The sequence below is a fragment of the Microtus pennsylvanicus genome, chromosome 3, assembly GCF_037038515.1.
Source record: "Microtus pennsylvanicus isolate mMicPen1 chromosome 3, mMicPen1.hap1, whole genome shotgun sequence".
NCBI lineage: Eukaryota > Metazoa > Chordata > Mammalia > Rodentia > Cricetidae > Microtus > Microtus pennsylvanicus.
This window is the reverse complement of record NC_134581.1, coordinates 136,163,113-136,190,084: the sequence shown is the minus strand read 5'-3', so window position 1 is coordinate 136,190,084 and position 26,972 is coordinate 136,163,113.

Genomic DNA, 26,972 nt, shown 5'->3' with positions numbered 1-26,972 from the left:
CCTGTGCAGTCCTGGATACCTAGCTAACTACTCAGTCCTAATAAAGTCATAGTTATTGGAGGAGAATCTATGACCATTACTTTACTAAACCAGTAATATCATAAAAACACCATAAACATTTGTTCTTATACCTACAGATAAGTGTACTCTTTAATCTTCTTCAAGGAAACTTCTCCTTACAACAGATAGCAGCTACTACAGAAAGAACGCCACAACCAATCAGAATGCAGAGTTGTAAAGACCAGTCCCAACTAATACATCTACCAAACACATACATTTGTCTCAGGGACATTACAGAAGAGGGATCACAAGATTGTAAGAGAATTGACATGCTCAGCTCTATCTTATCCAAGTTACTTCTGGTAGGTCCCACCTCCTACTAATATTAATATATGTATCAGGATTATGTTTTCAGGACAACAGTTTTGGGAGATAATGTTCATACCGTAGCATATTTCAGGGAGATTGTGTCTCTTTGTACCACTTCTTTATTTTTAAAGTATATATTAAAATAAATTTACTTAAAAACACAGGCATGAATTGTAGTGCTACTGACTGTTGGAGTACCACTTGTTCTACAGTATTATTATCTTTATTCATCAATGTTTTAAGTTGTAACAATGTTAATCTCCTTGGTAGGAAAACTCTTTGTCTCTTCTGCAACAAGAGCCAACTTTCAAATTCTAGTCTTTTTCTTTATATGTAGGCTCTACCTCTTGTGTCCAGTTAGCATATGCCACTATGAGAAGTAATGGTTTAGACATCCAGGTCCATCTCAATTTTTTTTTCTTTTCTGTAATATTGAATCATCAAACTTTGATACTGTGACTGTGACTGTACTCTAATACTATCAGTTAAGAGATCTTAGATATTTTAGAATCCAAGTTTTATTAGTATTCCTGGCAGTTTCATTGAAGAATCTTAAATTTTCAAATAAAATTATTTTTGAAAGTATCAATCTGTTTCTTGTTGATGAGTAGAAGTGGTTGTGTGAGTACCACACAGATGCTCTTAATCCACTGAGCACTGGCTGAGTTTCCTTCCTACATTGTGATTGCCAGTCCTCTCCTCTGTAGGATCCTTCAGCTCTTGGCAGTATCTTCCTGCAAGCTGCTTCTTTGTTTTTGTTTTTTTTTTTTTTTTTTGCATGAGGCCAGGAGATGAAGGGGTTTTGAGCAAGTCCAGGCAATTATACAAGCCTTTCTAACATTTGTGTTCTTGTGACTGTGTAATCCAAATATACTGGAAAAGTTTGTGGCAAACAGAGATGCAATGGGAATTTTGGCAATCACTGATATGCTCCCTAGAGTCTCAGAAGAAGTCATTCATCTGTGAGCCCCATAGTCTTCATTATAGTTTAGATCAACATTTGGAGCAGGTCAAAAACTGAAGACACGGTTGTTGTGCAAAGTAACTATTTGAATCAGACTCATCATCATAACATCTATGTTGCTAATTCACTGAGCTTTAAAATTGGATACACTCAAGGAAGATTGAAAAGATTCCAGGGAATGGCACAAGCAGGAACCACTTCTCTTGGCACCTTCTCTCTTTATTTTAATAGCCTCTCTCTCAATCTACATATCAGGAGGGATTCTCTCCCTATCTTGTGTTAATGGTGGGGGAAAAGTTCATATAAGAGATTCACAAAAAGTTCACAAAAAGTGAATGGTTGCTTTCTTTATACTCGTGCTCTAGAAAGTCCCCATCCCTGAGAATTCTCAGTAAGTACATGTCTAAGTGTAATACTGGTCACAGAAAACATTGCAAAAAATATGCATAGGTGTATATGATAGACAACTGTGAATGATTTGACTGAACGGTGACAGTTTGAAAAGAGCAATATGGAAATACCAAAGGAAAAACATACAGCTTGACTTTTCTTAATCTACTTTTTGCTGTTGCTATAAGAAAATAACCATGACAGAGCAATAAAAAGTAATAGAACTTTACCTTGTTCATAATCCAAATACAAGAGGTTCAAGGGAACAGTGTTATATAAATGGCAAACAATGAAAACTTGTTGGATCATAATGTAGAGAGATCTACATAAAGAGACAGTAAGTATTCTACCTCAGGTTTCTTTTCTTTTAAAGTTTCTAATTTTATCCTCAGTATTTGACATTCTCATCTTTATCTTATCCAAGTCACTCTCAAAAGGTCCCACCTTTTACCAATACTGATACATGAATCAGGGATGTGTTTTCAGGACACCAGTTTTGGGGAATATGTTCAATCAAACCCGATTTGCTTTTCTTCGACCTAAATGTCACCCGAGGCTTTTTTTTTTCTTCACTAAAAGAGAATCTTAACCAGATTAAATAATATCAGCTTGAAAAGCTATCTGCTCTTTGAACTGGAAGCTGTTCTGAAGGCATCACTCTTACATCTCTACAGATAGACATGATTGACCTGGTGTCTTTCTGTGGCAGAGTTTCCTGCTGGTCTGGCACCAGAGAGTTACCAAGCAACCACTAGTCATAACCACTCTCCCCCTCCCACCTCTACCTTCTATCCCCTGCCAATACCTGGCCTAACTCAGGAGTTAGCATCCAGCCTTAATCCATCCTTTGTGTTACAGATACCTTTTGTCATCCTATGTGAATCTGTCTGAGAGTTTCCCATGGATACAAAACCTATACAAAACTTGTTAGGGGAAACACAGAAAACCATGGTAACCCATGAATCAGGTACTTACACTTGGCATTGTATTTTTGGAAACTTCATGCAGGTTGTTCTGAACATATGGAAATCTACTAGCTAAAGTGTAAATATAAAAAAATAAAAATGCCAAAGGGCTAAGGGAAAGTGTTTCAGTTCACCAAGTCTGAGACCCCTGAGGCTGCAAAGGTTAAGTTTATTCCCGAAGTGTCTCTTAGTTTTCATTTCAAGGTCCTACATAAAACCACATGCTTGTGCCATGATAACTGTGAAATCTGTCTAAACTCTATCTCTGACTAAAGGTAAACTAAAGTTTTGGCACTCACTACTATGGAATTTATCAATCTGACTATGTGATACATTAGAAGAAGCTAGATCAGGTTGTTGAATACTTAATTGTGGCATAAGCTAAAAGATAATATAGAGTTAGAGACGCTAGTCTAAATGGTTCACTAAGTGTCTTAGAACAATAAGTGACCAATTAATTGTCATAAATCACAACAGAAGACCTTAAGGTAAACATATATATCCACTTTAAATTAAATATTTTATAATACATTTGAAGATTTCTGTTACCTGCTTCAACATCTTTGTGTTTGATGATCTTTATATGAAAAGATACAGATAGGTTTTACACATTTAAAAATTGACAATATAGCTGTCAGTTTGGTCTCTTTATTATTCTGTATTAGTGATAACTATAATTGGAGACTGCTCTTCAGTTTCCTGGCCACTCATACACAAATAATCACATAAAGCTATATTAATTACAACACTCTTTGGCCTATTAGCTCAGGCTTCTAATTAACAATCTCTTACATCTAAAATTATTCAATTTCTATTAATCTGTGCATTGCCATGAGGTTGTGGCTTACCGGATGAGGTTCTGTTCTGATATCTTTCTCCTTCAGCAGATATGTGGTATCTCTCAGACTCTGCCTACTTTTTCTCTATCTTTTCCAGCTGGCTATATTCTGTCCTGCTATAGACCAAAGCAGCTTCTTTATTAATCAATGGAAATAAAACATATTCATAGCATACAGATACAATTCCATATTATCTCCCCTTTTCTTAGTAAATAAAAAGTAAGGTTTTAACTTTAACATAGTAAAATTGCATATATAAAACAGTTATTGAGCAAGAATTATAATTATAATATTTAGTCCATTTACATTTGGCAAATTAAGGAAAATACTCTATTATCTATCTTATCTTTGTGATAAGTTTTATATCTATTTTATCCTTTATCATAACTAAGGAAAGCTGTAACTATCTGTCTTTAACTCTTCAAAGGCACCAGAAGGATATAATATTACCTAAGTAAGCAGGAAGTGCATTGAAAGCAACTTGCAAAATATAGAATTAATAGAGACATCTTGCTACCTGGTCAGTCACCCAAGGTTCTTCTGTAACATTGGGGTATCCATCTTCAGTCTCCAGGTCCATACTATCTGGCAGACTTTTTAGTGATTAAAGTTCTGTTCTGTCTATATTGGCATTTTGTTAGTTGCTTTCTTCTGTGTCCTGCAGTATGTTTGGATGTCTGTCTGGTAGACTATTTCATCAATCAGGAAACCCAAAGGACTGTCTCACCTTCTTTAGGCAAGTTCAGCAGTCATTTTTCTGTGGGTTCTGCCTGTTCAGTTCATACATCATTCCATCAAGCATTCCAGGCAAGAGTACCTTCTTGCTCAAATATCTAGCTTTGTCACACTGAAGGCAAATACCATAACAGGTTTCCTCAATGCCCATCAGCCTCTCTGAAGTAACCAATGGTATTCAGAGCATACAGAGGGGAACCACACATCACATCATGTCCTCTAATGTCTAAGAGTTTTTACCTTTAGAATATTTTGCAATTGGAATATACAATCTATGTACTATGCTTTATGTTTTTATTGACTAACCTAAACTGATTTCACTTATATGCATTATATGCATATTATAAAAGAAGAGTTATTGTTTTCCAGGACATTTACTTAACTTTTAGAATTTGAAAATGTGGACTGTCAAAAGTCAAACTTTATACATACATTCCTTAGAGAAGAAGACGCTTTCCTTTCCTTCTCACTCTTCTGCCCTTTCTCCACTCATCTTCATACACAGATGACCACCCTCCTCTTTCTTTTCTTTATGACTCTTCACTTTCTCATATATAAAACAGCAGCATCATTTACACTCATTGATATGGCTCAGCAACTTGGGTAACATAAAGTTCCATCCTGGAGCCCAAGTAAACCTGGAAGAACACAACTGACGTAATAAGGTGGCCCTCTGACCTTCATATGCACTCCATGGGATGTGTCTTTCCCCACATGCATCCTGCACACAGGAACACATAACACTGAAATAATTAAATTAAAAGTAACATTATTATCACTTTTGAAAGCAGTGCTGCGTTGGTATTTCTATCTTTTAAAAACAGTTCTTCCCAGGCGTGACTTATTTTTCTCTCCAGACACTACCTTCTGTCTTTGTTGATCCTTTTCCACATGCCCATTCTCACAATGCTTTAACTCACATGAGATGTGCTTCATTTTTTTTTCTGTCACCTTTGGAGGAAAATGTAACTTTTTCTTAACATTTTTGTTGATTCAAAATGCTAACACATATTAAAAGGTGAAATTCTTGAAAGACATATCTTTTTCTATGAGTAATATTTTAAATCTTTCAGAGATTTTATAATTACAAAAATCCAAACTTAGTCTCTATATTTACTTTATATGGTTATTTGTTTCTGAAATAAAGACAACAGCCTCATTATAATCTTTTGTCACATTCTTCAAATTATGTGGGACATTTTGAGAAATGAATGAGCTATCTGTCACTTAAAGGATTTTTGAAGTTTATATCTGAGATAGAGAAGCATATGCAAGAAAAATATTCATTTATTTGTATAATTCATAATTTCTGATTATTATATCTGTGTATTATTGCAGGAACAAGTGTGAATATAGGTACAAAACCAGAAAGGAAATCATGAGAGTGAAAAAAGCATTTTAGAGAAGGGTTTACGAGACCAATAGAATATTTGTGATATACAAGTAGAAAGGGGAATGGGCGAGATTGTCCACTTTAGGAAAAGATACAACATGAGGAGAGCAGCCAGAGATGAGGTCAGCCAAAATGAAATCTGTTTAAGGAAGCACATTACTTTTTGTGTTTACTACTAGTAATAATAACCCCAAATCTAAAACCCCAAGTAAAAAGAACCCTAAATAAATTCATATTTTACATTTAATCTTGAAGGAAATAAAATTTTATATAGAACTACATAACTTATCTGATATCAAACTTGCAAGACTATAGGTCAAGGTTATCAAGTATTAAGTGAAACACTGCTCTCCCCTAGCCTGCCTCCCTTGTTGTGGAATCCGTTTCCACATCATCAGTCTTGTTCAAATTTGAAGGATTGTATTTGACTTCTTAAAACATTACCTAATGTTTATATCATGTTTCATTAATTTTTGTTATTTTCATTTTTTTCTATTTTTCTTTCTCTTGAGGGCTTTCTGTTATTTTTTTCTAGCCTTTTGAGAGAATAACTCATTTCTTTTAAACATTGTTTCTGTTACTGGAATTTATTCATTTGCCTTAACTAACAAATTTTCTGTTACTGTTGTTTCTTCTGACACTTGACTTCACCCATTGTGTGTGTGTATTGATTTTCCAGTGCATATTTTGCCTTTCTAATAATTTCAAAAAATAATTTGTAATTTTATTACATTGTGATTAAAGAAAATGTGTTTATCAGTTCCCAATTCTTTATTTTTTGTTCTTTCTTTTTAAAGATTCATTTATTTTGCAAACAGTATTCTGCCTCCAAGTATGCATACAGGCCAAAAGAGGGCATCAGATCACATTACAGAAGATTGTGAGTCACCATGTGGTTGCTGGGAATGAATTGAGGACCTGTGGAAGAGCAGCCATTGCTTTTAACATCTGAACAATCTCTCCTTATTTGATGATTTCTTTTATTATAGTACTAGCTTATACTACAGATTTCTACATTGGGGAGTGATGTGTTTGCTGGAAAATTTGTCATGTATTCATTACTCAAACATATTATGGATATAAACAAAGACACACAGCCCAATCTGTGTAAAACAGGGCTTAAGTTCAGAGTAGGAGATTTTTATATATCATTGAAAACGTAGTATATTCTAATGCTTAGCATATTTTGCCAAATAAAATTCCTTTAAAAAGTTCCTCAAAGATCAATATTGGCATTTCCAGAAATAATAAACAATTTTCCCATGGTCATGGCTGCAGTGGATGGAGAAACAGATGCTCATGAGAGACATGTTTAGAATCGACAAACTACCCATTCTATTGGCAGAGGCTGCCAGTTTGTTTCCCAACCACCCTGACGTGGAATAATAACGCAGAAACTATATTATTTAAAACACTGCTTGACTTCAACATATTTTTGGTTAACTCTTACATCTTAAAATAAACTATTTCTATTAATCATCTGTGTATTGCCACATGGTTGTGGCCTACCGGCAAGGCTTTACCACATCTGTCTCCTCCACTGGCTTCATGGCATCTCAGTGACTCTTTCTACTCTCTCTCTCTATCTCTTTCAGGCTGGCTTTACTCTGTTAAGCCACTGGAGAAAGCAGCTTATTAACCAATAAAAGCAACACATATACAGAAGGACTTCTCACACCACAAGTCCGTGTCCACTAACACTCTAAAGCTCTGTTTCCTATCTGGCTCCATTTACACATCAATTTGGACCTGTAACTCTTAGTTCAACATAATATATTACTTTTTCAAAATTTGTTTATACACAATTAAATCAAATGGAATGTAAGTGTAGAGTAGGAAAATAACAATAATAAAATTGTTGTATGACTGCTAAACTCTTGTTGCTGATATGTAGATAAATACAGAGGAAGAGTTTTCAAGTGATGAGAGCTAGATTTGGAGAAAATAAAAAAAAAAACTAGAAGAAATTAACCTGTATTTTAAAATTAACTTTTCAGTTAAATATATTGGGTGAAATATTATGGCAGATCTTTCTTTGGACTGCCAGCTCCTGAATTATGACACTGAGACTTCTTACAAAGTATAAAAACTTGACATTAGCTTAGATTTGCTCCCAATTACCTCTTAAAACTAAAATTAACCTAGTTATATTAATGTATGTTTTGCCATGTGGCTTGCTACCTCTGTTCTGTACCATAAGTCCTCTTTCTCTGTGTCTGACTGGCAAGCTTGTACCACTGGATTCTTTTCCAGAGTTCCTATCTTTGCCCTTAAGTCGCACTAGTCTCCTGCCTAGCTATTGGCCATTCAGTTATTTTACTAAACTAATCAGAAGGTACCTTAGGCAGATGATATAAAACAGAGACACATTTTTACAGAGTGCGATCAAACATTCTGCAACAAAATGTCCTAGAAATAGCTTTTTAAATTCTGGAAAAACAATAACCTGTATAATAGTTTCATTGTCTACAGTAAAATACAGACAATAATATTACTAAAACTGCATAAAATTATCATTTTTATTCTAAAAGTTTTACTATACTTTTGTGTTATGGTGATTTTATGTATTTAAAAACTGAAAAATATAGCCTGCATTTTATAACATAGAAAATATGTGAAACTTATTTTGATGTCTATCTGTCTTTCTGTCCCAGTATTCTGTGCTGTTAAGGAAATAGTAGACATTGTACACACTACAAAATGGAAAGTATCTGGTCATTCTTTGCTATTGATAAACCAATATTATACAAAAGAAAACCCATTTCTTTTATAATTTTCATTATGGCCCTCTACCAAGCATTCAGGAATTTATGTATGGTTGGGGAATTAGATGTTTATTCTTGACTCTGTCTGAATCATGTACTGTGATACCTTCCGTGGGAAATATGATGCTGCTATTGGGTATTCTGATGAGGTCTGTAAGTCAAGTCTTAGCTATGACAACTTGAATTCCATAATGTGAGCATCTGTGATCTCTGACCCCAAAGCCAGTAAGCTAGGAATTCCACAGTTACCCTTGGGTCCCCCTACTATGGCTACATCTTTTGGCTGTATTCATAATTTGATTGCACTGGGGGCTATAGGTCATTGCAAGATTTTCTTTTTATATTTTACATAGCTATTTGCATTCTATTGTTTCTCATCATTAAAATTTTGATTAACTTTAATTAAATATCAAAAACATATACATCTTTAAGATAACCTTCTAAGATACCTGTTTGGCAATTTTACCATTTGACAATTTTACATAAATAGGAAAAGCCAACTAAAATTCACCATGTCAAAATTTGAGCACATAATCCACTCAAACCATCTTTAGTATTAGTGAAGTCAGAGGCATGTATGACCTTTTTCTTAGATCTCTCTAAAAACTAATGCCTATATTCCTTACTATAATGTAATGTCCACAGGACAAAGGCTAAATCATAATTTCTTGTTACTATGCTGATTTCTGGATTAACTGTTCTATAATTAGAGAATATTAATAGACATACTTCATATGCTTATAACAAATACTGGTTCTGGGATTTATCAATCATACAAATTCACACTTTTTATCAATATTTTTATCTTCAAATAGATCGGTCAGTATCAACTCATAAAATTCATGTAATAAATTAAACAACAATAGTAAGTATGTAGCACTCAATACACCTTGGACACTATATGAAAAAATCATAAAAGTAAGTTGACTCTGGATTACATTCTTTCTTTCTTGTGTGTTCATAATGTTACTATTTATACTATTGAAGAAAATCTTAAATTGACATTGAGTTTTTTCAGAAAAAGCAAAATATATCAATGATATGATATAATTGGTATTTTATTTTTCTTCTTTATAATACTGGAAATTAAACCTAGATGCAATAGAGGAAATAGACTCATAGGTCAAAGAAAACATTAAATCTAGCAAAAGATTAACACAAAATTTCCAGGAAATATGGGAAACCATAAAAAGACCAAACGTAAGAATAATAGGTATAGAAGAAAGAGAATTCAACTCAAGAGAGAGAGAGAGATAGATAGATAGATAGATAGATAGATAGATAGATAGATAGATAGATAGATAGAAAGAAAGAAAGAACAAACAATCCCTAGGGACATTATCTTCACAAAGAAAGGAAAGTGATTACTAATTTCTTGTTTACATCATGCAACCAGAGACGAATGCAATTGAAAATTGAAATGGTAGATGCCTTAGCAATGAAAACCTTAAAATAGTAAAGACAACATTAATCCTTACACTTTTTGCAGTAAATTATACTAATTTTTACACATACAGATTCAAAAAAGTATATATTATGAAAAACTAAGGTGATATTCCTGGAAGAGGAAATTGCAATACGTTTCTCATAGCAAATGTGATTTATAGGTAATAGAAGAAAGTATTTGAATGTAGATGTATGGGAAAAGAGATTTTCAAGTACTGTACAAAAAAGAGGCAAGTTCACTGTTTGAGTCAGATTTGAGATCACCATAGATGGAGGGAGACTGGAGCCTTGGCTTTGGGCCTCCGTCTTTCTTTTAGTGTCTTCTTCTCTTTGTTAGTGGCCTGTGTATCTCTCAGGCTCTCCTAGGTTATGAGAGCCCATTGACTGAAGAAGGGCTTCCTGTGGAAGAAGTCCTTTGTTCTTAGTCTCCAGGATCTGTTTTACATACATGATGTATATGAACTTCAGAAAATCTCAGTGCAACACTCTTTTCTGTCTCTTAATTTTGGATGCCTGAAGTTATTTGCTATTTTACGAAATTCTTCTCTCCAAGAATTTCCCTTATATCAAATATTGCTAGAAAATTAATTATATTATCTTTTTGAAAGATAGTACTATAAACATCAAAGCATGAAAAAGTACAATGATATTTTAGTCAAAAGAATTTAATGTTCTCTGCAAAGCAGAAGTGATATTTAATATTATTCCGCTTAAAACTTGTGGTCTTCACTCTCATTAACCTTTGATTTTAACTCTAAGTGTATCAGAGACTGGCCTTGAACTCACAAATCTCTCGCTACATCTTGGATGGTGATTACCATCATGCATCATTAGGCTTGACTATAGTCTTAGGAAGGCCAAATTTTACAAGTTAGTTTAGAAAAATGCCACGGAACCCTGTTATCTTGCTCATAGTTGTCAGCTGAGCAAGAACAAAGCTATTCTTTGTGTTCAACATCAACATAGGGTTGCAGAAAGTAATTTGCTTAATTTGAGAAATGTTCAAACCATTTTATCACTTGGGGCTGTGGAAATTTAAATTCATCTCATTTTGTCAGCAGGAAGTCTATTCTGAAAATGAAACTGGTCTTCCATTTTTATTTTAGCATGCTTGCCATGTGTCCCTTGCCCTGTGCCCTCCCAAGCATCATTAACTTCAATTAAATGGGGTTGGGTTAAAGGACTCACGACTTGAAACTAGACTGGGCAAGCCATGTAGTTGAGCTTATTAAGTGATATCCCCAGGCAAACACTACTTGCTATACTCCTGTGCAATCGACCATTCATATTGTGTGACCTTGGGCAAGACTGAAAATCTGCCTAAGCCTAAAATGTGTGGTTTTTTTTTTAAACTTGATGGTTATAATAATGCTAAAGCTTTTAGAGTCATAGATAAAACAATCCTACATTTTTAAATATTTATTTCACTAATATAGTTACTTATGTGAAATGATAAATAAACTACGATTTTACAAATTTGTTGTTACAGCAACAGTATTCCACTAATTTCCTTCTTTGTCAAATATTGTAATTAGCTTTTAAAATAAAACTAATTTTAACTTTTTAGTTCTTCAAATACCTCTCAAACCTATCCAGACTACCCAAGTAAAATATAGACCGAAAGATTGCTAGGAGTAACATGTGCCTAATAATTTGCCTATGTAATACAGATTTTTAAATTTTATTTAAAGAAAAACAATTTTTTTATTTTACGTACCAATCCAAGTTCCCTCCTCTTCCCTCACCTCCTTTTCCCCATCCCACCCCCATCTACTCCTCAGAAAAGGGGAAGTTTCCCATAGGGAGTTAACGAAGTCTGTTATATCACTTGAGGGAGCACCAAGGCCCTCCCCACTCTATCTAGGCCTAACAAAGTATCTCTTCATAGGAAATGGGCTCCGGAAGGTCAGTTCATGCATTAGGGATAAATACTGGTCTCACTGCCAGTGGTTCCCACTAACTGCCCAAGCCACACAACTGTTACAAATACAGAGATTCACAACTAAGCACTGGGCTGAGCTCCCAGAGTCCAGTTGAAAAGAGGGAGCAGCAATAATATGAGCAAAGGGGTTAAGACCATGATGGGGAAACCCACAGAAATAGCTTACCTGAGCTAGTGGGAGCTTATTGACTCTGGACTGACAGTTGGGAAAACTGCATAGGACCGAACTAGACAGCTGTAGTACAGATTTTATGTTATGTAAAATGGAAGGCATTCAGTATACACTGTTTTATTTAATCATTGAAACAACTCGCTTAGTTAAGCCTATAAGTCCCAGGTTTAGAAATGACATAGGTTAGATAGAAACCCACATTGTTCAATTCATAACGAGTTGATCTAGTTATTGTTTATAATTTTGTATGGTTTAAAATCCATATGTTCACACAGTTTCCTCTTATGGTCCATTTATTTCTTTGGTCTTAGTAATATAATTTATAATTTTACTTGGATACAAAGATGCCCAGTGGAATAGTTCAAATTTTAGGTGTTCAGGATCTGCTTTATAGAATGTCAACAAAAATGTTAAGTAAAACTTGAGTACAGCCAAATGTTTGGGCATCTCCTACTTTGACATGCCTTTTTTCCTGGACGCTACAAATGTGGGCTTTATGGCTACCACTTAATAACGTGTTCACAGCATAATAGCATGCTGAACATTGTAGAATTTTTATGGAAATCATAGAATCATCCTATGATTTTTGGATTCATTATCAGATGTTGCATGATTGAGAATAAACCTTTATCTTATTTAATTAATTCTTATTTATCATTTCAATGATATAAAATTAATTCAACCCAGACTATAGACCGGACTTATTTCATTTATTGGAATTAATGTTTTAACAGAATTATTTTTCATTGAAACATTTTATAGAAATTGTTATTGATCTGTTTCATGTATGTCTACTGCAGACTGAGAATATATCAGCTAGTATTTTCATATATTGTTCTAACCAAATTCCCCTACAACAGAACGATAACACATGCAATGTTTGGAACTTAATTACAATCAGGATTCAACTCATCTCTCTTTTGTTGCTTAACGAAGATAGAAATCATTATTGTTGATATACGACCTGCCAAAATTTTATAGACCCTAATTTATTTCAGAATGCTTAACTGATTCTAATTCTTCTGTGCTAGGATGCAAAGATCAGAACAATAGATGTTCCAAGAATTTTAAGGGAAAATTATACAGGCTATTGAAATGATGTGATTTGGAACCAAGCCAGAGTAGAAGCATTAGCAGCTGTGCAAAATCTCTGAACAACAGGAGGGCTCCCTCAAAGGAGGAAGGTCTTTCTTTGAAATGCAACCAGTGAGGCACTGTCAGACATTGGGAATCTTTGAAGACTGCTGTACACAAATTTCATGGTCTATCCATCTTCACAGAATTACCATTAAAATTTCTCAGGGAGAAATATGTTTGATTAACAACATGCTTTGAGAATCAATACCTAATGGTAAACTTTTTACATTTTTCTACCCAAAAAGGAAGATCACAATAATCTCTCAGTTTTGCTCTGAGAATTACTAGACTTAGACAATTTATAAGTTGGTACATATTTAAGAACTGTTAGAGGGACAAATTTACTAGTTTTCTAATGAAAGACTCTATAAGTTGAGAGTGTACAAAGGTAGTTGTTTTGATCTGGGCTTCCGAAAAATCAGAAACTTACATAGAGATTCAAATACAATTCATTTAAGGGATGATACCAGAAAGTGACTGTGAAAGAATGTGGGAAATAAGGCATGAAATGCAAAAATGGTTCATTGTGTCAATGAATTAAAAGTTACTGTAGAAGCTGGGATAATATGAGATGTCTCTCTAGATGATCCCAATCAAAACCATAGAGACTGAGATTCTGTTTCCTGACTCTCTTTCACAGTGGCCTTCTACTTGGCCTTGGAGACACTAACTCTTCTATGGTATAGGTTGTAGTAAATAGATTGTGGGGATTCTTGGAAAACTAGAAATTAAAAAAATACTACTGTACATATAATAAGAGGTGCAGCACTCAGTGCTCAGATAGTGAGACATTGATAGTGTTTGCAAGAGTTAATACAGGTACTTTTAACATTTGTTGCATCTACTGGATATGCTGAGGGAACTTCTAGGTATGTAGTGCATGGTGTGTGTTGTGTGTGTGTATGTGTGTTTGTGTTGGAGTATTGAGATATTTGTTGCTAGCAAAGTCTAAACTTAGTATAAATAAAAAGAATAGGGAAACATCAAATATCGGATGTTTCTGAATTTGATGCATTATATTAGCAAGGCAGATTAACATTGATAGTTTTATTTTGTTATGTTTTTATTTTTCTGTGAGATAAATAAACATTTTTAGAGGAACTGGATACTCTGATATTTCTGTAAAAGACTTTTTTTTTTAAATTTAAAGTCATTGTGAAACTGTTTCCTTTAAAAATGCAATAGTAATAAGAAATTGCAGTGGTTTTGAAACTGAAATGCCCCGTAGGGTCTCTAAGGCTTTCTCTTCTCTCAGAGAGGCTTGCTAAGGAGTTGGGTCATTGCTTGCAGAAATAGTTCACTAGGGCTGGGTATTTGAATATTAGGCCCTTTCCCTATCCCTTGGTCCCTATTATAATTTGTGTCTCATGGTCTACCATGACACAAATGGCCTCTACTACATTCCTGCTGGAATGAACTAAGCTCACTATACTCTGCCTTTCCTTCCAGGGTAGACTTAAACCCATTAAGACTATGAACCTAAATCAATCTTTCATTCTTACATCATTTCTGTCAAGAATTTTTCTGGCAATGATTCAAAAGTACCTAACACAGAACTAATATTTATACTCCTGCCAAGACTAGTAAAAATTGCCATGTATCTAAGATGACACAGAATCACAAATACTCTTTATCCAAGAGAACATGAGGAGGATTGTTACAACCGTCAGAAATAGGGTCTAGAAAGTCAGGAAGAAACTGATATTAATAACACCAGCATGGACCCATCTAGGTGTCCAGCCTCACTTTGTTCACTTTGGCTGTTGGTGTTACTCATTCATTTACAATTTGTGATTTTTTATTTGTTTTCTACTTGCTTCAAGAAGAATTTAAAGTCATTTACTAAAAAGGGAAAACCCCTGAAAGAAGAATGAGCAAACAAAACCTAATAAGATATCACTTAAAAGGTAATGAAACAGAGAAAACGAGAAATAACTATTGAAGGATAACTAAAGTCAAGTGATGTAATTGACCTGAATCTCCCCACAATAAAAAACATAATGAAAATATTGACTTACAGATCAATCAGTAATGATGGTCTTCCCATTTTTCCAGACTCATGCTTTCTTGACGAGTACATATTTGAGTGATTAATAAGTTAAGCTCCCCAACAAACCAGCATACATTTTTAAAATGGAATAAAGTTCTACTAGGATAGCTTTTTATAGAATGGAAAACGCAAGTTATATTTGATTATTGTGATTTCGATAGGTTCTTAACATTTGACAAATAGCTGGAATTCACTGAAAAATGGCAGCAAGATGAGAAATTGTATCTGAAGAAGCAGCAGATAAGCAGGCATCTTGCCTTTGTCTGGAATTTCAGATTAAGTCAAAAAATGATGATATGGCACCACACAATTGTTTATTTTCCAATTCCAGTTGGAGGGATCCGTACACAAGCCTCCTTCACACCACAGTGGTTGAGTGTCTGTATGATAGTACATGGACAGGAATATGAAAAATTAAAAGCTATCAGAGATGAGTAATCAGGAAGAAAATGAGAGTGGAAACCAGGTCAAGAAACCCCTCTGTTCGTGTCAGCTTCTGCACCAGTCCCCCTTTCACACAGGTGTCTCTGCCTTAAACACATAGGCAGCACTAGCAGCATTGGATCTACTCCCTCCTTCCTTAGCCTTTCTTCAGATTTCAAGCTTCTATCCCGATGCTTGCCTGAATTATTTGAATTGCCTCTCATTGGCCTCTTGGCTTGTACTTTTCTTTCTTTAAAAACGATTCTCATGACAGCGGGAAGAATATTATCATCACATGTAAGAAGATTGTTTCTTTTCTCTGATAAAACACCCAGTTGCCACTTGCTTTGTCTATGGAAGCCAAAGTCTTTCAGCTGTGCTGCAGGCCTCCTTTGGTCCTGGGTCTCTGACCGTCTTCCCTGTGCTCATTCTCAGGCAGTGACCTCCAGGTACATTTGCTTCATTGCCAGGCACAGCCTTGCCCTCAAGCCTTTCCCAGCTGTTGCTTTTGCAGTGTAAGCAATATCCTTTCTCTTCTAAAGTCCTTTTCAAACTTTACCTCTACAAGGAATCCTGTTTTGAGCAAAGTTTTTACATTTTTTTTCTTTCCTTTTTTTTTGAATTGAGAAAAGAAAAAAAAAAGTTTCAGCCTCCTCCCAGCCTCCCATTTCCCTCCCCCTCCTCCCACCTTTCTCCTCGTCCCTCCACTCCTCTCCCCCTCCCTCTCCAGTCCAAAGAGCAGTCAGGGTTCCCTGCCCTGTGGAAAGTCCAAGGTCCATATCACCATAGAACCTTCATCTGGTGATGGATGGAGATAGAGACAGAGACCCACACTGGAGCACTGGACTGAGCTCCCAAGGTCCCAATGAGGAGCAGAAGGAGAGAGAAGATGAGCAAGGAAGTCAGGACCACGAGGGGTGCACCCACCCACTGAGACAGTGGGGCTGATCTATTGGGAGCTCACCAAGGCCAGCTGGACTGTTACTGAAAAAGCATGGGATAAAACCGGACTCTCTGATCATGGCGAACAATGAGGGCTGATGAGAAGCCAAGGACAATGGCACGGGGTTTTGATCCTACTTCATGTTCTGGTTTTGTGGGAGCCTAGCCAGTTTGGAAGTTTTTACATTTTAATCTGCTTCCCCCTTGATTATTTATTAGTTTTCATTCATCGGTAGCCCTGGAGATCTAACTCAGTGCTTTAAACAAACTAGGCGAGCAATTAATAACACTGCTACATTTCCAGAATCATTAACACCCCCCCCCACACACACACACGAGTGGTATATGGGTGCTGGGAATCAAAACCAGCTTCTCTGGAAAAATACTACTACTACTACTACTATTATTATTATTATTTATTATATTATTCTTTAAGGGACCCTTGTCATCCCTAGTCACTTCTACTTTCTGAAATTATGCATATATATAATAAATATAGGTATACTATTTAATATTATTACTTCAGGTCATATCAAGCAACTTTGGCGTTACTTGTCCTCCCTCTACTTTTGTGTTGACCTCTTCTTCTCCTTGCTGGAGCTCCTCCCACCTCATGTCATTTATATCCTGCTAGTTACCTCCTTAGCACCCCTGTTCACCAATAGTTTCTTTATACTTTTCTGCTTCCTGTGGTTAAATCCCACCAAACACTTAGACTATCCCACACCACTCAGACTATTCAGGTCGGATATGACTTGAAAGACATTTTCCTTCATTTTAGTTTTCATGGTTCCAGAAATTACTATACCAGCTGCTGAGGGAGGGAAGTAATTAACAGTCTTACTCAGCTGTAACATCTATGAACCATGACAATGACCAGCAAAACCAGATATGCATAAATGTTCTAGAAGAGGCACTCAAATGTCAGTGCAACCAACAACTGTCTAATAGGACTTGGGGCCCACTCATCTGGAGGGAAATCATATCTAGTATTGTAAACATAGCTATCTTCCCAGGCCTAGTATGGTCATGAACCATAGAAAAGAATCTACCACCATCATTCTTTTAGACCAGCATAACTCCTTGGTACGTTCTCAGGCTTATCCTCATGGCTGTGGATAAGTGTAGCTAATACCCATCACCAAAGAAGACTCTCTTTACAGAAGAAAATGGAGACTGCCACAGAAAGCCACCCCAAACACAACACAGAAATCAGCAGATCTTGGGATTCCAGCTCCAGCATACCAACATCTACATCTACATCATGACTTCCACAGCTGTGGTTCGGGGCGCATGGCAGAAGAGGGGAGGAAAGAGTAAAAGAGCCTGCTGTAAGACAGTATCTCCTCAAAGTGGCTGTATGAATAATACTGTAATAATGGCAATTATCAATGGGCATGTTAAAGTGGAAGGGGGAAGTTTTGTTGGGTTGCACCCCTAGGCAAAGAATTACAGACAACAGTTGACTTCTGGAAGAAAAAGATTTAATCCCTTGAAAGAATAAACTCTCTTATTGGTTTTCTAGTATAGACTTTTCAGCCCTAAAATCATACACACACAAATAACAAAAACAGACTACACTCATAAACATTTGTGCACACACAGAATATGACTATATAACCGATACAATCATGGAAAATGAGGCTACCAACTTGGGAGTGCGGATGCTTGAGCAGGCTTTGATAAATGTTTTCTGGGAGGGGATGGAAAGAGGAAAGGGAGGGAAAAGTGATGTAATTTTATCTCAGTTGAAGCTTTTTAAGTAGCACAAATAAGAATTGCAATGAACAAAAAACCTGTTTTGTATTCATGAACAGTAGTATTTCATTGAATGGATATACCACTAATTGTATACTTATTTATATTTCGACAGAAATGTGTTTCCTCTAACTATACATAAAGCTACTTTGAACATTTGTGTACAAGGCTCTTTTTTAACATATGCTTCCATCTCTCTTGGGAAAATACCGAAAAGCTGGGTAGTTGGAGCAGATGGTAGACCTATGTTTAAGTTTTAGAGAAACTACCAGCTTTTCAAAGCAGTGTTTAGCACTCCTAATTCCAGCCTGTATTATATGCAGGTTGTTTGCCGTATCCCTGCAAGCACTTGGTTCAGCCAATCCTTTCAATTTTTGACTTACCAGATGTGCTCTTCATCATGTGTATATATTTTTTCTAGCAACCTGTCTGTTTAACACCCTATTCCTTCAAAAATATCATTTAACAAAAATAACTTGGTGGATTTTTTTAAGTTTTAAAATAATTTTATTAAATTTTATACATATGAGTGTTTTTTTGCACCTCTGTCTATGAAGCATTTGCTTGTCTTGTGTGCATGGAGACGAGAAGTGGGCATTGGTGCCCTTGAAACTGGAGTTACAGGCAGTTGTCAGCTGCCATGTAGGTGCTGAGAATCAAACCCTTGAACTCGCAAGGAGAAGTCAGTGTTTTTAACTTTTGTATCAGCTGTGTCAACTCTCCAGTCCCTTGAGGTAACTTTAACAGTGACTTTAGAGGAAAGAATGGTTTTGGACTCACAATGTGGGTATAATCATACCAAAAATACAGAGGAAGATGTCTTGGCAAGAGTGACTATAGCTGTGGTGGCAGAAGCTTGAGGCAGCAGGCACACTGTGTCCGCATTCAGAAAAGAGGGAGGTGAACGCTAGCACTCAGCTTGCTTTCTCCCTTTCATTTGTGTGGGATCCCTGTTCATAGGATAGAGCTGCCAACACCGAGACAGTTCTTCCCTCCCTCAGCTTAGCTTCCCTGGCATCACCCTCACAGACACTCCTAATGATGTATTTCCTTGGTGATATTAATAATCAAACTGACAGTGAGGATGTCCGTTGTAGCTAGTGTATAGAGACTTAAATCACTATGGTACATCAGGCTGACTATTTTGACTTTGGGGAATGTGTTAACTTTGTTGTTGATTTTATCAGATTTTTCTACAATCATGATTGTGTCTTCCTTTCAGCATAGCTCTTTTAACAAATCCCATTCCTTTTCCTAAGTGCACTGCCTAGATACTCCAGTGACATGATAAAAGCACTCAGAAGAGCAGACCTGGAGGTCTTTTATGTGATCTCAGAAGTAGGACAGTCTTTCATGGTTAGTGTAAGGTTAGATAAAGGTTATTCTTAAGGTGTCTGGACTCTTGTGCTGTAATTTCAATAGTGTTTGCCTCATTCCTCATTGTTTGCCTCTTAACAAGTAGTATGCATTACTGTCATTGTTCTAAATGCTGGTCATTCAACTAGCCAGTGTCCAGTTCCTGATATATTACTGGCTAAGAATTAGCTTCTGAAGAGTAAGTGCTATGGGATAAAACACTGACTACATTCTGGGATAGAATATTTTATGTTTCCTTTGGTTGACATTCCCACAATGCCAGGCTATATTTTCACCATTCGGCAGGTGGCTCTTTGAGATGACTTGGCAAGCACAATGTTAAATGATACACAGGTTTAATAAGACACATAAAGATATACAGTGATAAAAATTCAGCATTCACTGGATTTTCTTCCTTGGTGTGTTCATAAATGAATGAAAGAATAAGTAAAAAAGCTATCTCTCTGTCCACTTTGGCGAACTGGGTTCAAATTTGTCTTTGGATACTAGGTCAGCTTGTATGTTAGAACGATACACGTCAACATAAAGACCTGCATGTATGTTTGTACGACACACACCTGAGAATTGTGACATTGAAGAACATACACATCAATAATTGGTTTTTTTATCAGCTTTGCAACTTTGTGGTGTTTTGTTTTGTGGTTGTACTTATTTTTTAGTGGTTTCAAATGTGAGAAGGCATTGGAGAATAATCGTGGAGGAAGTAAGTTGTTACTCTTCCTGAATTCTCGTTTTGTTTCCAAAAGATCTTTGCAATTTTAACTGAGGCCCAAAAATCCACCCTTAGAGCAAATATGACCAACAGTGTAAGGAAATTGGGTTAGATGCAACCAGATTGCTCTTCATGTTTACTGCTCACGTTTCTACACATACTGCTATTCATGCAGTGTTAGAGGGCAGATAACACTGTATACACCTAGCACTTTCTGGCAAATCCATTCAGAAACTGGACTCCTGTATCCATTCCCTCAAGAAATTCTTTGCAGGTCTTTTAATTTGAATTGTCAGCTGATGAAATGGGTTTCTTGTTTAAACTTCCTTCATGGAAGTGATTATGCTCCTAAAGTCAGGCTTAAAACAAAATTATGCAGCTGCTACTTGGTGGGAAGGAGATGTGTGCACTCCAATATCCAATCAATGTAATGTTTGTCCTTGGGGTGACGCCAAGTCGTTGACGGGTATTTGCATAGTAAATGCTAACCAGCATCTTCAGGGACCACCACAAATCTCCTTGGCTTACAGCTTCCCATCGTCCAGCCTATCCTCCTTTACTCAACTCTTCTGGTTGCTCCATCTTTGCAATGACTGAAAATACCCTTGGCAAACGAATATAAAATTGATTTCTTGGTACTCTGTCTGATTAATTAAATTGATATCCACATGCAGTTGATATTTCCATAGTATTTCCAGAGTATCTTCGCTATGGTTGATATTGAAAATTCAGATTATTTCCTATGACCTGGGGTGGTCTATGCTCATCTACCCAAATACTTCGAATAGAACCCTTTAGGAAAATCAATCTAACAGGAAGTTCTGAGACATTATTAATTGACTTTCAACTGCCTATTTCAGTTAAGCATTTAAACCCCCATGATTTTGTAAATGGCCCTGTCCACGTTGTGCTAATGATTTCTGGCTTCTTTTGTGCCTGTCCCATTTCCATTAACTGAGCAGTACTAAGATCACTTCAACCACAAATGACTCAGTCGACACACAGACTGGAGTTGTCGGTGTCCTCCTACATCACCTGGAACTCTAACCACCCTGTAAAAATAATTAGAATAACTTACTGTTTGTGAAACTCTTGTTGCTTATCTTCTTCCCGTCAGTTATTATTGCTCAAGAATGAGTATTTCATGTAGTGAATGAGTATGTTTAGAAATCCTAAATTTAGGTTGTGTAATTTTCAGGGAGCTTATAAAAAATTATAATTAGTTGTGATATTCAGAACTTTGTTATTCAATATTCAGGAAGCCCATATCATGTAGTAACACAAGATACAGCTAGAATCTCAGGCTCTACCCTAAACTTAATCATAAAACATATTGATAAACAGTGGTCCAATAAACATTTATTGTAAAGGTAAAAGTTGTAGTTTTAAATATCAATACTCTAAATAGCACATCAAAATGGCTTCATTGATTAAGACAGTAATAACAGGCAACCTAGAAGGGTCTATACAAGTTCATATATGGTAAACTATTTACCACTTTAAGCAGCACTCATTTGTAACAATAAATTTATATTTGTCCCCGTGTTTATGAGCCCCATAGTTGAATTCCTTGTTTTTGTACTTTCATTTTTATTTATTGAACTGATTTTTTTTGTTGAACAAAAATAAAAGGCATAAAGGATTAAAGAGATACATAGAAGTCAGGGGAAAGATTCTTATCATATACATTAGATGGGTACTGTAACAGGTGTCAATCAATTACAACTCTAGCAATTCCGTCTGGATAATAAGAACTAGATCATACATTCTTGAAACATCATTGGATAATGCAATCTAAACTATGTCAAAGGTGACAGGGACTTCAAAACAATAATTTTGGTAGAATTCCTGAGAAATTGATACCGAGGGTAATACCTAGAATAACAAATAAAAATTGGGAAACACACATTTATTCAATGAAAGGATAGTAAAGATTCAGAAAGGAAACTGAACAAGAAGCACAACTTTTCATTTACTCTGATATTAAAGTGTATTGAAGAACATAAAATTGAATCAAAGATGACTTTACTTATGCTTTGGGATTGTCTCCAATATGTAATCAGATAATCTATATCAGTTACCATGTATTGGCTGTGTTTTTGATGAGTACTTTTTGAGTATGGATGCAGACTTTCATGGGAACAGATTGCATTGTCTTGTGCAATGATGTTCTATCAAACACTAGAATTTTTTCTGTGACTTCTACCATTTATTTGCCTTATGATCTCTGAATTTTTGGATGAGTGAGCACGACTCTGACTGCAGTATGCTGTATTACTACAGTACATTGCTAAAACGGGGATTTTTGTTATTAGCTATTATGCTTGCCTTCATTATATACACCTCTATTTTTTTTTATTGTGTGGGATTCAGGAATGTTAGTAAGAGGTGATTTTTTTTTTTTGTATTTAAATGGTATAATCTAAAAGTGTTAAAAATATCAGCCTGATTTACCAAAGTAGGATCAGGGAGCAATATCAGGAGGATAAAGGGAAATTGGAGGGGAAAACAGATGATACCTAATATGGACAACAGACTGTAGAAGAGATTATGTACAATGCATGCCTGATGATCAAACTTAGGTCTTAAAGCTCAGCAGCAAGTACCTGGTAAGGGTACTTGCTGCCAATTCAAGCCAATTCAAGGTCAAGACTCTTGTGGACTATCTGTTTTCCATTTTAATATGAAGAATCTTCAGAAATACACAGCTGTCACTGCCCTTAGTCCTTACCATGAGCCAAGTCTCAGATGAGTAATGGAAGCAGAAAAAAAAAAGAGAGAGGTAAACTAAGGAGCTATGGAAGGAGAAGAAACTCCTTTCCTCTGATTTCTGGGAATTAAGATAAACAGGAAAAATTGCAATCCACATGTTCAGTCAAATATGTGTTTTGATTTCTTTATGATATATGTTAAACAGGTTTTTTTTCATGCTTTTGCTCTGATCAGTCTTTAAACCAGTACAATATATCTTAGGAAAATTTTTATGATCTAATTACAAAAGAATATTCCTTAAAATAAGCATCTCCAAACATTCTGTTGTTTTCGTTTAAAATTATCAGTACAATGCCCTGTTATGATACTTGATCTTGAGAAGTCTATGCCCGCCTTTGGGTATATACAGGTGCCATTTTCATAATCATGTGTATGTCTCTCCATGCCTGTGATTAAATATTTATGGAAACACTGTCACTGTGTTCATTTTTAATTGTAAATATGTGTAGATGTTTTACATATTCATGTGTGTGTGTACCTTTGAGTGTGTCTATGTACTGCTCTGTGTGTGTGCATGTGTGTGTGTGTATGAGAGAGAGAGAGAGAGAGAGAAAGAGAGAGAGAGGAAAAACATGAAACCAGAGATTGGCATCAGGTATCTTTGTCAAAAACTCTATACATTACTGTTATGTTGTTTATTTTATTTGCAGCAGGGTTATTGACTGTACTTGGAGCTCACAGTTAGGCTAGACTGGCTAATCAGTGAGCCCCCAAGATATACCCTCTTAATACATTCAGTCTTTATATCAAAGACATACACTGTAGGACACATTTTATTTATGTAGGTGCTAGGAATAAATCCCAGGTCCTCACATTTGCATGGAAGGTAATTTTCTGAAACTACCAGAATCTATGTCAATTGAGAGGGAAAGAGTTTTCTGAAAACATACATCAGTAAAAATATAATCCAGGCAACCAGAACATGGGTTCTTTGGTTATTGGCGGAGAAGTACATTATGGGTTTTAAAAAAATGATTATATTTCAACTTTAGTGGCTTGCACACTAAGATTCCATGAAAGAAGAGAATATCAATATTCCCCAGAAGAGATTAAAGTCTTAAGGAGGTAACATGTGGGTGTGGTAAAAACAGAGTATATGCAGAAAGCATTATTGCCCAACAGATCAGCACATCCTGTTCCTTCTCCTCCATTGGGCCAGACTACAGCTTATGTTGATCTGCAAATCAAATAGTTCATTTGTACATAAGGGACATTTCATATAAAATATATTAAAATTATAGTTTCTGGGTGACATTTTTCTTTTTTTAACTGAATACTGGGCAGAAACAAGATGGGAGATGAAGGATTTATTTTATTCTACACATGGAGGGGATATGCCCCATTATGGAGCAGAAGTCAGCTAGGAAGATGACCTCTGGAGGCAGGAAGCAGAGGGAGATGAATGCTGCTGCCCCTCCCATTTTTTTTATTTAACCTGGGACCCCAGCCCATAGGATGGGGTTCCTATATTCAAAGTGGTCTTCTCTTCTCAGTTTCTGTAAACACCTTCAAAGACACATTGAGATTGTGTTTTCATGGTAATTCTAAATCTAGTTAAGTTGACCAGGAAGACTAACAATTGTGACTAAGAATACAGAAAATAAAATCATAACAGGAATAAGAATCAGTTAAATCAATACTGGCTGATATCTCTCAATGTATCTTCCTTAAGATATATATTTACTGAGTAGAATAATGAGTGGATTCGTCAGAAATTAAATTGTAACGAATTAAATTTTAGAGCATTAAGTTCTGTAAAAAATTTCATCTAACACAAGGAACCTCAAACAGGCATAATTTAGTACCTCAGGTAAAATTTGTTAATCTCAGTAGACTCCATGACTTAGCCTAGGAACTGTAGTAAAAGAATAATACAATGTATTAAGAGAGAACGAGTTCCAACTAGTTCACCTTCACCTGCACACGTCCGTTATGCTGTGTGTGTGTCCATCCCTGTACCCATACAATAAATAAAAGAAATGCAATATATTTCAATAATTTAAAACAAAATAATCTGATGAGGGCACAAAGATGTCTTAGCATCAATGTAGAAAGATCTTCATTCAATGGAAGTTTGAAAGAAACGGTATCATTATTCCAAACATAAAACCATAAGAATGAACACTACAGCCTTCAATAGATGCCGTGCCTAACACTAAAATTGACACCAAGCACTAAAAGATCTGTTTATTAGTGAATTTATAATATATAAACTTGTTTATTTTATGTGAATTCAAATATAAGAATTCCTTAGATCCAGTCTATTCCTGTCCTAGAGATGTAATGAACTAGTTAGTAATTGTGTATTAGTTTGGATTTCTGGTAGAATAAATATTGGCATTAGTATCAGTTTTTTCGGTTTGGTTAAGTATTTAAACAATATGTTGCAAAGTTCTTTCACACGTTAATTTCATTACTTCATCATAATTTTATCATCACTATTTAGTTAAAGGTCTAAAATGTGGTGCCAGTTCCAAGTTAAATATCTATGACATCACTTTAACTTTTTAATCAAAAAGTTTCTGAGCCTCAGATATGTAGCAATGTAAATAGAAAAAGGTATTGAATTTCTCAGAAAAACTTTCAATATAGTTGGTATTTATAAACAGGAAAGAATAAGCATGCTGCAAATCTCAGTGTTATGAGGTACAGCTTTCCAAGGGTAAGGCAAACATGATTTTACCAGAGATTAGAAGAAAATCCTCTTTTAGCTATTCAAATCTCATAAATTATATTCCTACTTATGCTTGCTCTCTCCTCAGGAAATAGGATCTTATTCTAATTTTGTCATTAAGTTCGCTGGCAGAAAGAGCTGAATTTACTTACCCCATTTATCAAGCTAGTCAGAAACAAACCTAGAATATAATTCTCAAATATATCCCAAAATAATATGATACAGTGGATAACCTCAGTAGAATGGGTAAACTGGGGATAAAGTTGTCAGACACCCTCACTGATGTTTGATTACTGAACTGATGTTCATATTACAAGTACTTTTAGTAGGATGTATTTATGTGTAAATATATGTTAAGACGTAAGAATGAGGCTATCGCCCTAAAGACTTATAAGAACACAGAAACTTAAAGTACAATAAACTTAAAAGATTATATCATCAGCTCCTTTAAAATAGTGGGTTTTACTTGACTTCTGAATTTCAAGCAGTTTCTTACCAAAAAGGACAAAGAGCAAGAAGAGATGATGAGTATCAGTAGTCATTTCTGCGTCCTCCTGGTCCTTCTGTGTAACTCCCACTGTGATAGCTGTGAGTCACTTTTACCTCCAGGCCTTTCCCTCATGATGGACTGTACTGTGGACTGACGATCTAAAAAAGAATATCATTTCTTTGATCTGTTTTGAATGAAAAAATAAGAAATATGTGTCTTTAATAGCCACTCTTATCCCTAATTGTACTTCTTGATAATTATAAAAATTTGACAAATTTTCACTGGAATACTTCATTAAAACTATTTAGAAACTCAGTTCCTTGGTGTTATATGACCCGTATCCCCCTGAAATGCTTTAAAATACTTCCCAAAATCAGCTTAGGGCAGGAGAAGTTGATTTTGGCTTTCAGTTTCAGGAACAAAGTCCGTTATGTCAAAGAGTGAGGTGGCTGGTGACACTATCCCGAGCAGGAAACAGAGTGATGCCTGCTGTTTCTCAGCTCGTTTTCTCCTCTTTATCACACCCAGAACACCAGTTCAAGGAGTGATTCAGTCCATAATTATGGTAGATCTTCCTAACTTAGTTTACTTCATCTAGAAAACCTCCTACAGACATGGCTAGATGTTGTAGAATATTATTTTAAGTTGTGCTACATT